General features: G+C 38.5%; 1 pseudogene; it reads right to left on the bottom strand.

Annotated features, from left to right (window-relative positions):
- Positions 1–5,636: 5,636 nt before the first annotated feature.
- On the bottom strand, positions 5,637–10,323 carry LOC104212791 (uncharacterized; annotated as a pseudogene).
- Positions 10,324–12,994: the final 2,671 nt, after the last annotated feature.

The following is a 12,994-nucleotide window of genomic DNA, read 5'->3' as shown; positions in this document are numbered from 1 at the left end:
TGTGATCGAGTTGATTAGTTTGCGTTCGAGGTGGATTTGGTAAGAAATGAGACACTTAGTCTCTTTTAAGACGGTTTAAGTTGGAAAAGTCAATCGGATGTTGACTTATGTGTTAGAGGGATCGGATATGAATTTCGATGGTTCAGTTAGCTTCGGAAGGTGATTTATGACTTAGAAGTGTGATCGGAATTGGTTTTGGAGGTCCGGTGTAGAATTAGGCTTGAATTGGCGAAGTTAGTATTTTGGCGATTTTCGGTTGATAGGCGAGATTTTTATCTGAGGGTTGGAATGGAATTCCGAGAGTTGTTGTAGCTTCGTTATGTCATTTTTGATGTGTGTGCGAAATTTCAGGTCATTCGGACGTGGTTTGATTGGGTTTTTGATCGAAAGCGTATTTCGAAAGTTTTTAGAAAACTAAGGCTTGAATTCGATGAGAATTGATGGTTTGGTGTTGTTTGAGATGTTTTGATAATTGGAACAAGTTTGAATGAGGTTTTAGGACGTGTTGGTTCTCTTGGTTGAGGTCCCGGGGGCCTTGGGTGAGTTTCGGGTGGTCAATCGGACCATTTTCTAAGTTGAAAAGTTGCAGATTTTGGGAGTTCAGGTGTTGTAGAAAATAACCCTTCGCGTTCGCGAGGGGTATGTCACGTTCGCGTAGAAGGATTTGAGTAATACCAGAATTAAGCCTTCGCGTTCGCGAGAGGTGCCTCGCGTTCGCGAAAGGATGGGAAGCAGTACATCGCGTTCGCGAGAAGGCACTCGCGATCGCGTAGAGCAAATTGGGGTCCAAGGCATTTTGTTCATCGCGTTCGCGTAAGGTTGTCGCGTTCGCGAAGGTGTACGAGGCAGAAGCATCGCGTTCGCGATTGGTGTGACGTGTTCGCGTAGGGGAAAAATTGGTCAACGTAAGTTTGTGCTTCGCGAACGCGAGACGTCGAATGCGTTCACGAAGAAGGAATATCAGAACTGGGCAGAAAGTTTATAAGACATTTCCTCCGCGATTTTGAGCCATTTTTCCACCATAGTTGATCATTTTAAGAGCTCTTTGAGGGAGATTGAAGAAGTATTCAAGGAGAATTGATTTGAGGTAAGTTTTATGAACCAAAAACATGATTCTATTGTGAAATTAACCTAGAAATTCATGGAATTTAAGCTAAAAATGGAAGAACTAGGGCTTGGGATTTTAAACTTTTGAATTTAGATTTGAAGGACCATTTGAAGTCGAATTGGAGAACTTTTGATATGTATGAACTCGTGGGGTGATAAGGAATCTAATGATGTAAAAATTTTTGAGTTTCGAGAAAGTGGGCCCGGGGCTCGGGTTTTTCTAATTTCGGGATTTTTGATATTTTTCAATTGTCTTCACTTGGGTTTTGTTCCCTTAGCATATTGTGACGTAATCGTTCTGATTTTGGATAGATATGACACGTGTGGAGGCCAATTCGTGGGGCAAAGGCGTCGCGAGCTAGAGTTGAGCCGGTTCGAGGTGAGTAATGACCGTAAATGATATCCTGAGGGTTTGAAACCCGGGATTGCACATCGTAGTACTATATTGAGGTAAGACACACACTAGATGATGAGCGTGGGGTCTTTTACTACTAGGGATTGTGACCTGGTCCGTCCAGATTGACGATTTTACCGCGTATTTGACCGAAACTTATTTGTTATCATCATGATTTGGGTTGATTGCCATATTTGGGCTTCGTGCCAACTATTTGGACCCTTCGGGGATTTTTATCACTGTTTCCTCACTGTTTGACTTATTATTTGATCTCAGTCCTGTTGATATCTACTATTTAACACACTCAGCCACTTTTACTCGTATTTGAAACTTAAATGATATTCCTAAAAGATGTTTTGGGCTGAGAACTACTATTTTACTAATTCCCGAAGGGCTTGTGATGATTTTCGGACTGCGTGAGGCCGAGGGCCATATGTGAGGATATGCTGAGTGATATGAGGCCGAGGGCCTGAGATACTTTATAATCCATGAGGTGGCTTGAGTGATGTGAGGCCGAGTGCCGAGTGATGTGAGGCCGAGTGCCGAGTGATGATGCCACGAGGTGGCTTGATATAGCGCTTGGGACGTAAGGGGCCCCTCCGGAGTTTGCACACCCACAGTGAGCGTGGGTATCCACTATGATCTGAGAGTGAGCCCGAGGGGCTGATACTGTTCTAAGTGATTGATACTGAGCCCGAAGGGCTGATACTGCATTGAGAGTGAGCCCGAGGGGCTTATACTGTTCTGATTGATTGATATTGTGCCCGAGGGACGGATTTCTACTTGTTATTTACCTGTTAAATTACTTGTTTTACTTGTTTTAAAATGAATTTCACTTGATTTCTTCACTGATTTACTGTCTTAAGTGATTTTACTACTTGATATGGAATTGTTTTGTGCCTTTACGTATTTTCATACTTTCAGGCATTATTTATAATTATTACTCACTGAGTCAGAGTACTCACATTACTTCATGCACCATGTGTGCAGATTCAGGCGTCGGAGAGTCCACTCCTGAGTGCTGATTCTCCCAGTCCAGGCACTGATTCGGAGACTACGAGGTAGCTGCTGGCGTCCGCAGCCCCGTGCTTCCCCTATCTTAGCATTTTCATGTTCTTAGAACTATTATATCGGATTTAGTGTTTATTAGACTTGTATCCGGATTTCTTAGTTGCTCATGACTTGTGACACCCCAGTTTGGGCTATGTCGGGATGGTTTCTACTGTTGTTAACGTTAAATTCTGCAAATTATGGATTCTATATCATGTTTTATTATTGTTGTGATGATTTATTGCTTAAAGAGGTGTTCTGTTTTGGTCTGGATGGCCTTGTCTTCACGAGAGGCGCCATCACGATCGGGTTCGAGAATTGGGTCGTGACAAGTTGGTATCAGAGCCTAGGTTACTTAGGTCTCACGAGTTATGAGTAGGTTTAGTAGAGTCTCGCGGATCGGTACAGAGACGTCTGTATTTATCCTTGAGAGGCTGCAGAACCTTTAGGAACAACTTTATATTCTTGAAATTCTTATCGTGCGAACTTGTTGGTCCGAGAACTAAAACTTCTGTTATTCTATTCTCTCACAGATGGTGAGGACGCGAGCTACCAGACGAGGTGGACGACCACCAGTGCCACCAGCGGAGACCACCAGAGGCCGTGGCAGAGTAGTGAGGGCCTCACCTGTAGATCCACCAGCTGCCCTAGCTCTAGATTAGGCTCCAGGTATAGATTCTCCAGCAGCACCAACTGTGCCCATCGTGATTCTGGGTCTTCAGGAGGCCTTGGCACAAATCTTATCAGTTTGTACTAGCCTGGCTCAGGCAGTTTCAGCCACTACAGCAGTAGCTACTTCACAGGCCGGGGGAGGCAATCCGACCCCCGCTACTCGCACACCTGAGCAGGTATTGCAGGGACTTCAGACACCGGGGGCACCTCCAGCCCAGCCGGTTGCACCAGCTCAGGAGTTTGTTGTGCCAGTTATGCCGGATGACGAGCAGCATCGTCTTGAGAGATTTGGTAGACTCCAGCCTCCGTCATTCAGTGGTGCTGAGGGCGAGGATGCCCAGGGTTTTCTGGATAAGCGTCAGCGGATGCTCCGTACAACAGAAATTCTTGAGACTAGTGGTGTGGCATTTACTACCTTTCAGTTTTCGGGGGCTGCCTTCACTTGGTGGGAGGCGAATAAGAGGCGTAGGCCTATGGGAGCAGCGCCCCTTACTTGGCAGGATTTCTCCACTCTCTTCTTGGAGAAGTATGTACCGCAGTCTCGCAGAGAGGAGCTGCGTAGGCAGTTTGAGTGGTTGTGATAGGGGGATATGACTGTGTCATAGTATGAGTCGAGGTTTTCTGAGTTGGCTCGTCATGCCGTTTGGATGGTTCTGACAGATCGTGAGAGGATCAGGAGATTTGTTAATGGCCTTAACTATCATCTTCGTATTCTTATGACCCGAGAGAGGGTGTTGGGTGCTATGTTCGAGGAGGTGGTTGATATCGCTCGCGAGATTGAGACGGTTCGCCGTCAGGATTGAGAGGAGAGGGAGTCCAAGAGGCCTCGAGAATCGGGCAGTTACAGTGATGCTCCTTCGAGGGGCCAGTTCCAGCATGGTAGAGTTCATTCTTTCAGGCCTGCTCAGTCAGCCCGTCCAGAGTATCGTGGGGCATCTTCAGGCCTTGGTTATCATGGGTCTCAGCAGGGCCAGCCTTCGCTCAGTGCCCTACCAGCTCGGAGTTCATCTCGTGCCCCATCAATTCAGGGTTTTTCTATGCCGAGTGCATCAGCTAGTCACTCCAGTACGAGGGGTTCCCTTTAGTCCCCTTCTCCAGCACCTGGGAGTTATTTTGAGTGTGGAGAGTTTGGGCATGTGTGGAGGCAGTGTCCTCGTCGCGTTGCTAGTTCGTCCCAGCAGAGGGGTCAGCCCTCGACTTCTGCTCCAGTTACTTCACCACCCGCCCAGCCACCTAGGGGTGGAGGTCAGGAAGCCAGGGGTCGTCCTAGAGGGGGAGGTCGATCAGGGGGCGGTCAAGCCCATTTTTATGCACTTCTAGGTAGGCCAGATGCTATCATTACAGGTATTGTCTCAGTCTGCTACAGAGATGCCTCTATATTATTTGATCCCGGTTCCACCTTTTCTTATGTGTCATCATACTTTGCTCATTATTTGGGTATGCCCCGTGAGTTTCTTGCTTTGCCTGTTCATGTATCTACCCCGGTGGGCGATACTGTTATTGTAGACCGTGTGTACCGGTCATGTGTGGTGACTATTGGGGGTGTGGAGATCCGAGTGTATCTATTGCTATTGAGCATGGTGGATTTTGATGTCGTTTTGGGCATGGATTGGTTATCTCCGTGTCTTGCTATTCTAGACGTCATGCTAAGACAGTCACTTTGGCTATGCCGGGTGTGCTGCGGATCGAGTGGCGTGGTGTGACTGATTATGTTCCTAGTAGAGTGATTTCCTTCTTGAAGGCCCAGCGTATGGTTGGGAAGGGTTGTCTTTCATATCTAGCGCTTGTGAGGGATGTCGAAGGTGAGACTACCAGTATTAATTCTGTTCCAGTTGTGAGGGATTTTCCCGATGTGTTTCCTGCAGACCTGTCGGGCATGCCACCAGATAGGGATATTGATTTTGGTATTGACCTAGTGCCGGGCACTCAGCCCATTTCTATTCCATTGTATCGTATGGCACCAGCAGAGTTGAAAGAATTGAAAGAACAGCTTCAGGAACTCCTAGATAAGGGGTTAATTTGGCCTAGTGTGTCACCTTGGGGTGCACCGGTTATGTTTGTGAAGAAGAATGATGGCATAATGAGAATGTGCATTGATTATAGGCAATTGAACAAAGTAACAATTAAGAACAAGTATCATTTGCCTCGAATTGCTAATTTATTTGACCAGCTTCAGGGAGCGAGAGTGTTCTCCATGATTGATCTCCGTTCGGGTTATCACTAGTTGAAGATCAGGGATTCAAATATTCTTAAGACTTCAGGACCAGATATGGTCATTATGAGTTCCTTGTGATGTCTTTCGGGCTAACTAATGCCCCAGCAACGTTCATGCATTTGATGACCAGCGTGTTCCGGCCTTATCTTGATTCGTTCGTTATAGTATTCGTTCGTTCGAAAAAAGAAACTAACTTATTCACACCTGCAACAGGAATGCCACCATCATTGTCAGACACAAGTTTAAAAATGGAACTCCATCCTTGAGAAGACATACTCATGATCTTTTTTACTGCAAAATAGCCTCTATACTTTAAAATGCTATTTTGAAGCTTTACGTAACTAAAGTGAAAATTGACATAGTTAAACTATACTCTTCGAATGTATGCAGAAAAATATTTAGTTAAAATGAGTTTACGAACTCACCATCTTTGTGTTAACAAGTGAAACAGGTGATAGTGATTGTTGGTGATCGTCCATTGAGTTATCAGAAACCTATCACAAAAGAGGAAGATTACTACAATTAAAAGAAAATTAAATTACAAGATTGTCTTAAATACAATAAAATTTTGCTAAAGAGTACAATATTTTTTACCTGCTCATCACCAGATAATTTCTTAATTGAGCCAATAGTAATACCCAAAGATTTTAGATATGCATTTATACCCAGCTTTACTTTATCTTCTATTTTTGCATCCATATCCTTTGATGTTTCTAACATTTTTCCCCCATTGCTTTTATTTCTTCTTTTGCTTCAAATAATTTTTTTCCGTCGCTTCTATTTCTTCTTTTGCTTCAGACAATTTTTCTTCCATCGCAATTCTTATAGCGGAGGTAGTGTTTTCAACTTCTATCTCAACCCTTCTATCAAAATCTCTTGCTCAGCCTGGGATCGCTTATATGCAGGGCCATAAACAAAACTTGGAGCTGCTCCTTTTCCTAAAATTCGAATATTTCCATGAGTGTCTGGTCCCATAATCTGTGCATACACATCATTTGGAGCACTTCCAGGGATATTTAACTCGGGATACACCTTAGAAAGTTCATCTATTTCTTTATTTTGGAAAGAAAAGGTAAAACAATGAAAAGCTAATAAAATTTTATATTGGAAAGAAAGTAATTCATATTCATAAAGAATGGGAATTTACCATAGTTTCATCAGCTATCTCATTTACTAGTTGTTTATTCTTTCTTGTATGTGTTTCTTTGAATACCTCAATACGACTTGGTTTTACACCATTCTTCTTTGTCATCTATTTAAATAGTAAAAAATTTGTTGCAAAGATATTCAAGAAAATAAGTATTGATATATAAATTGCAGAAAGCTTATAGTAAATATGGCATACATCATCTATAATTTGAGAATGACTTTTTCTTCCTGATGTGTGTGGCATACTTAACTTCCTTCGACTTTCTTTGTTCCTCTCGCTCTTTTCCTAGAAAAGTTACGCGTAATTTTATATATTAGAACTAATTCATGGCCAAACATCAGACCAAAAAATAAAACTTTTAAAAGAAAAAAGAGAAAAGGTAAGAAGAACTACAGAGGAAAAGCATAAAAATATTTAAAAGAAAAAGTATGATCCGCATAAGGAATGCGCTAATAGCATGTGCCAAGGGCAAGATAAGAAGATGCTTGATGCTCGGAGAATACCTTTGCTTCATTAGAGCTCCAATAATGAACTAATGCACGCCACTGGTCTTCTTCTACCCTGTCTGGACGTTTAGCTAAGTGCTCGATATCGTTGTTGTATGGCTTAAAACCAATCATTTTTGCTTCATGCTTCCATTCTTTCCATTTAGATCCAACCAATATCATCAACATACGTCTCATATCCTTAGTTGCATCAGTATTTTCCTGCAAACATCAGCGTATAACACATGTATAAAAGCATAAAATCAATAAGAATCTTAGTATATAACCTTTTTCTTTAATTTTATAAGCACCTTAATATGAGCTCATATCCTATTCTTGTACAGTTTAGGCACAAGCCTCCAATCTTTATGATTTAAAGGAGCTAAAATGCCATTTCGTGTTATGACTCCAAGTTTTGAACTCAATGTAGTTGCATCAGGTCCAATAGCTTGATTAAGATTATTCAACTCAACATGTAAAATGCCACCATCTTTTCCCCATCCTGAGTGCATTATAGTAGGACCCCTAGGTCGCTTAGATTGCTCTTCATTAGCACTAGAGTCTGCAATAACCAAATACAAAAAAGAGAGTCGTCCATAACTAGTAAAACTCAATTAATTATTCTTTTTCTTCTTTTAAAAATTCACATAAATACTCCATTAATACCAAGGGATTAGAATAATAAAGTGATAGAGGAAAAGCTGTCATAAATGAAGCATATATATTTTTGGGGGAAAAAACTACAGCGATACAGGTAGGTATAGTGATATGAATTCTTTCTTGGATATTATATCTGCTAGATTATTAGACGCCTTAGCTAGATCCATTAAACATATCTTAGCGATAATGTTGATGTGCTCACAATCTGTCTCATGTTTTCAATTTGTATATGAAAGCTAAGTGTAATTGGCCAATGTACTGCAGAAGATAGCTTCTAATAGCAAAGCAAGTGCTACCTTCATAAGCACAGAATATATATGTCTCCACATTCATGATACTATTTGTATGTTTAAGTGGTGTCTCTGCTTCTGTGGGGGACTTATAAGTATATTATTTTAGGAACAATGATAGAGATGAGTGGTCAAAGTACAAGTACTCTCGGTGGATTTGCTTGAGTTGATATTTTATATTTAGGTCTACTTGGTTGCTTGGGAAAAAGTGTACAAATACACAAAGTGTAGCTATTCAATAAAAATAAGATATTATACAAAATAAGTACCTAGGGATTTTTTTGTTTCATGTGAATCATTTCTTGATTTACTGGATCGAATAGCTTGTCCTTCATTTTGTGGCCAGTTTTGAGGTGGTTGAGGCATCGCCGCACCTCCCATTTGTTCTTCTTGTTGCTCCGGAACATCAGACAGAAGCATTTCTTAACTGAAATTTCTCTGTCTTTTTCTTGCCATCACAATAAAGTTGCTCAAATACTACAAAGTTGATACTATAATATATATATATATATATATATATATATATATAGTGTGTGTGTGTACAAGTATTTTAGCTGGTTCACAATTACATATTTTCTAAACCATATGTGAAATTTTTCATTGTGAATCTGATCCACATCATGTCTCGATAGACGAGAATTTTGCTTCTTGATTTCTTTTATATGCTCACTGCAAAAGTAAAACACTTAAAAACTTAATAAAAGAAATTATAAATGTTATTACTTAATAATTAATTATAAAGCAGAATATTATTGAATACTTACTGACGGTATGGCATTATGGTAACAGAATTAAATAAAACATATCTATGCTCTTGGGCATGAGTAATGTCATCAAGCGTAAACCTATCAATTTTAGTTGACTGACGACACTCTTGATTTGGAATCTCATTATAGAAACCATAATTTCTTAAAGATCGATTTAACTTTGTCTCCACATCATGTAGATATCTTGATCAGAATGTCATGCACTCTTCTATCCAATATCCCTCTGTAATTGAACCTTCTGGATGGCTTCTACTCCTCACATAATTTTTAAGAGTAAGCAAGTACCTAAAATAATAAATAATACTATAATTCAATATAATACTTCATAAGTACAATAAATAAGAATAACGAAATGGTACCTTTTAAATGCCTACATTGAACGGTATTGTGGAGGTCCACCAATCTTTGCTTCTTCAACTAAATGGATGACTAGATGTTCCATGATATCAGAAAAAAGATGGAGAAAATATTCTCTCAAAATGATAAAGAGTTATTGCAACTCGATCTTGGAGCTTTTCTAATTCACCTATGTTCATAACTGTCGAACAAATGCCCCTAAAAATATTACTTAATTCTATCATTGGCTTAAGGACATTCAGTGGAAGGAGACCTCGCAAAGCAATAGGAAGGAGTTATTGCATTAAAATATGACAGTCATGACTCTTCAATCCATGCACAGTGCATTGCTTAAGATCAACACAACGTGATATATTGGAAGCATATCCATCTGGTACTTTCACATCTCTTAAAACTTGTAAGAGCATATCTTTTTGTGCATTACTCAAAAAGAAACATGTCGGAGGTAGATAGTATTTGCCATTAGATTTTTTTAGGGTGCAAAGCCTTTCGAATCCCCTTCTCTTGTAAATCCAAACGAGAATTCAGATTATCTTTTTCTTTCCCGTCAACATTTAGTAATGTTCAGAATATATTGTCAAATACATTCTTTTTTATATGCATTGTGTCAAGATTATGATGAATCATATTGTCTTTCCAGTAGTCTAACTCAAAAAATATGCTCTTTTTTTTCATAAATATTGTAACATGGCATCGTCAACATGATCAGAATTCTTCCATTTTGTTTTCTTGGATTTGGCCAATAGATGTTTTCCGAATTATTCTAATACCTTTCAATTGCTTAAGAACTTCAATACCTGACAAACATTTAGGTGTTGCCTCTAACTCCTTAAAACCATCAAATGAAACTTTATCTTTTCGAAACTTGTGCCCATGGGGTAACCAACGCCTGTGCGACATGAAGCAATATTTTTCCCCATATTTCAATCTCAGAAATTTAGTCTTGGTCAGACAACATGGACAAGCATATCTAGTTTTCACACCATATCCTGATAAGTTACCTAGTGCTGGAAAATCATTGACTGTCCAAAGCAATGAAGCACGCATTTGAAACATATGATTCTTTGACGCATCATAAGTGTCAATGCCAACCCACAATTCTTTTAACTCATTAATTAACGGTCGTAGATAGACATCAATATCATTGCTTGGTCCATGAGGTCCATCAATAATCATTGATAGTATCATGTATAGTTGCTTCATGCACAATCAAGGTGGCAAGTTATATGGAACCAAGACAACTGGCCATGTGCTATGTGAGATAGACATAGACTTGAATGGATTAAATCCATCTGAAGTCAATCCAAGTCTAACATTTTGAGGATCTTGAGAAAAATCTTGATGCGATTCATCAAATTTTCTCCAAGCAATACTATCAGCAGGATGCCGCATTACCCCGTCTTTAGTGCGACCTTCCACATGCCATCTCATATCAGTAGATGTTTTAGATGACATGAATAATCTTTGAAGCCTCGGTATCAATGGGAAGTATCTAAATACCTTTGCTGGAATTTTTGAGGTTTTCAAACTACCAGATTCACCTACAAATTGTTTGTATCTTGGAGCTTTGCAAAACTTACAATCAGTTCGATTTTTTGTCTCACTCCAATAGATCATACAATCATTTGGACACACATGTATTTTTTTGTATTCGAGTCCTAAATCTTTAATAATTTTTTTTTTTTTTGCATCATTAAAGGACTTGGGTAATATTTCACCTTCAGGAAACACATCTTTTAACAACTCTAACAACATGGAAAATGAATTGTTACTCCACCCATTGAGACACTTTAAATGTAATGGACGAATAAGAAAAGAAAGAAGTGAATATTTGCTTCCAGGATATAATTCACGCTCAGTTTCTTTCAATAAGTTAAAAAACTTTTCATTTTTCTTATGAAATCCCACATTATGTTGATTTGACCCACCAAAACTATCACCACGAGTGTCCATATTAATGAAGTCACTACTAGGAGGAACTCCAAAAGCATCATGCACCAAGCTTTGTATTTCATCACCTATATCTAATCTATCCACAGACATTGATGAAGATGATGTCTCACCATGAAAATCCAATTAACATAACTAGGTAGAAATCCATCAACCACAATATGTTCAACAATCAACTCTTTCGGGATAAATTTCATATTACGACACTTCCGACATGAACAGATTTCATATGCATTAGGCCTATCTAATGTGGCAAAATGAAGAAACTTTTTGGCTCCGTTATCATATAGAGGATCATTCCTATTCAATATGTTTATCCAACTCTTATCCATTAGAATAACCTATACATATAGCAAAAAAATCAACTAAAAAAGAGTACTTATAGATACAAACTAAAAAGAGTATATCTATAATTTATATACTTTACTAATGACTATACAAATGTATTCATTCAGAGCATGGAAAAAAATATATGTAGTTTCTTTATTTTTTTCAAGTGAATCTTACAAACTAGTTCACTCTATCGCCACAATATTTAATATTTTATCATGACTAAGCATAATTAAACTATAGAATACCATAATTGACATCTTGAGTAAATATAACTTTTAAAAACAAGTATCAAATTGATGTTTGATTGAACTTAATTTAGATATATTTTAGATTGTACTAGTAAATGAGATCATACTAATCCAATCTCTTTAAATAGTACCATTATTTCTATACATAATGTTTAAGCATTACAAACATATTTTGCAAGCAAACTTAAAGAGCCTAAAAACTAGGAAAGAAGAAACCTAGTAAGTATTTTTAGAACACAAAAATCTCATATTTGAGATATGAAAAAAGCAAAATAAATTAAAGAAATGCCCCAAAAAATGAACTTTCTTCCATCCATCAATTTGTCAAACTCTGTCTCATCTCCAAATAAGTTAGAGATGCCTATAAAAATCTATGCACATTGTGCTCGTTTATTATTTATATGTTCTTTTATATATAAATCGATATACTATTTCTATGTTGGTCAAATAACCTACTCGACTCTCTTCTTTTATCATGTTAAAAAGATTAACATTCTTCAAAAATAAAATCTGAACAACTAAGAACAACAACAACAACAACAACAACAACAACAACAACAACAACAACAAAAACAAATCTAGTATAATCCTACTAGTAGGGTCTAGGGAGGGTAGTATATACGAAGATCTTTCGGTAGGGAGGCTGTTTTCGACAGACCCTCGACTCAACGCAGGGCATAACTATAATAAATAACCAATTCGTACTATTATCAAATAGGAAATCAACCCGCAAACTCAACAAAATGAACAAAGTATCCGATAATCAAGATACCATAATTCAATTAAACTCTCAATGAATGATGAAATAAGAAAACATATATCGACAGATGAATCCACGCACTAACAACAACATTCAGGCATATATTACAGGTCTAAGTGGTTCTAGTAATATGACTATCGTACGAAATGGTAATGACATTAAATTCAGTTTTCCAGGAATGGGAAGGAAACATATGGTGTAAGCCAATTATAGTATTCCATACCACATGTGTTTCTCCTAATTCTAACCTAACAAGACATTTTTGCAGGCACAAATATAAGTAAAAAAACTGGCTTGCTTTTCTCTGCAACAATTGACCAACATAGACAGAAGATGCACATTTACCAAATCATACCCGAGTCTATTATACAGCTTAAGACTTGATTTCATATGAATGCTAGAGCACAGAAAAAGACAAGCAAATAATTAAATCAATATATTGCAATACTGCAAACTTTTAATAAAGATTGCAGTTTCCCCTCATAAATAGTTTATCTGGCGACAACAGAGGATTCACCGTTGTTTTTCTTACCAATGAAGAAGGTGTTGTGGTATC

This window comes from Nicotiana sylvestris, chromosome 2 (assembly GCF_000393655.2).
Source record: "Nicotiana sylvestris chromosome 2, ASM39365v2, whole genome shotgun sequence".
Lineage (NCBI taxonomy): Eukaryota > Viridiplantae > Streptophyta > Magnoliopsida > Solanales > Solanaceae > Nicotiana > Nicotiana sylvestris.
This window is presented reverse-complemented; position numbering and strand designations above follow the sequence as displayed.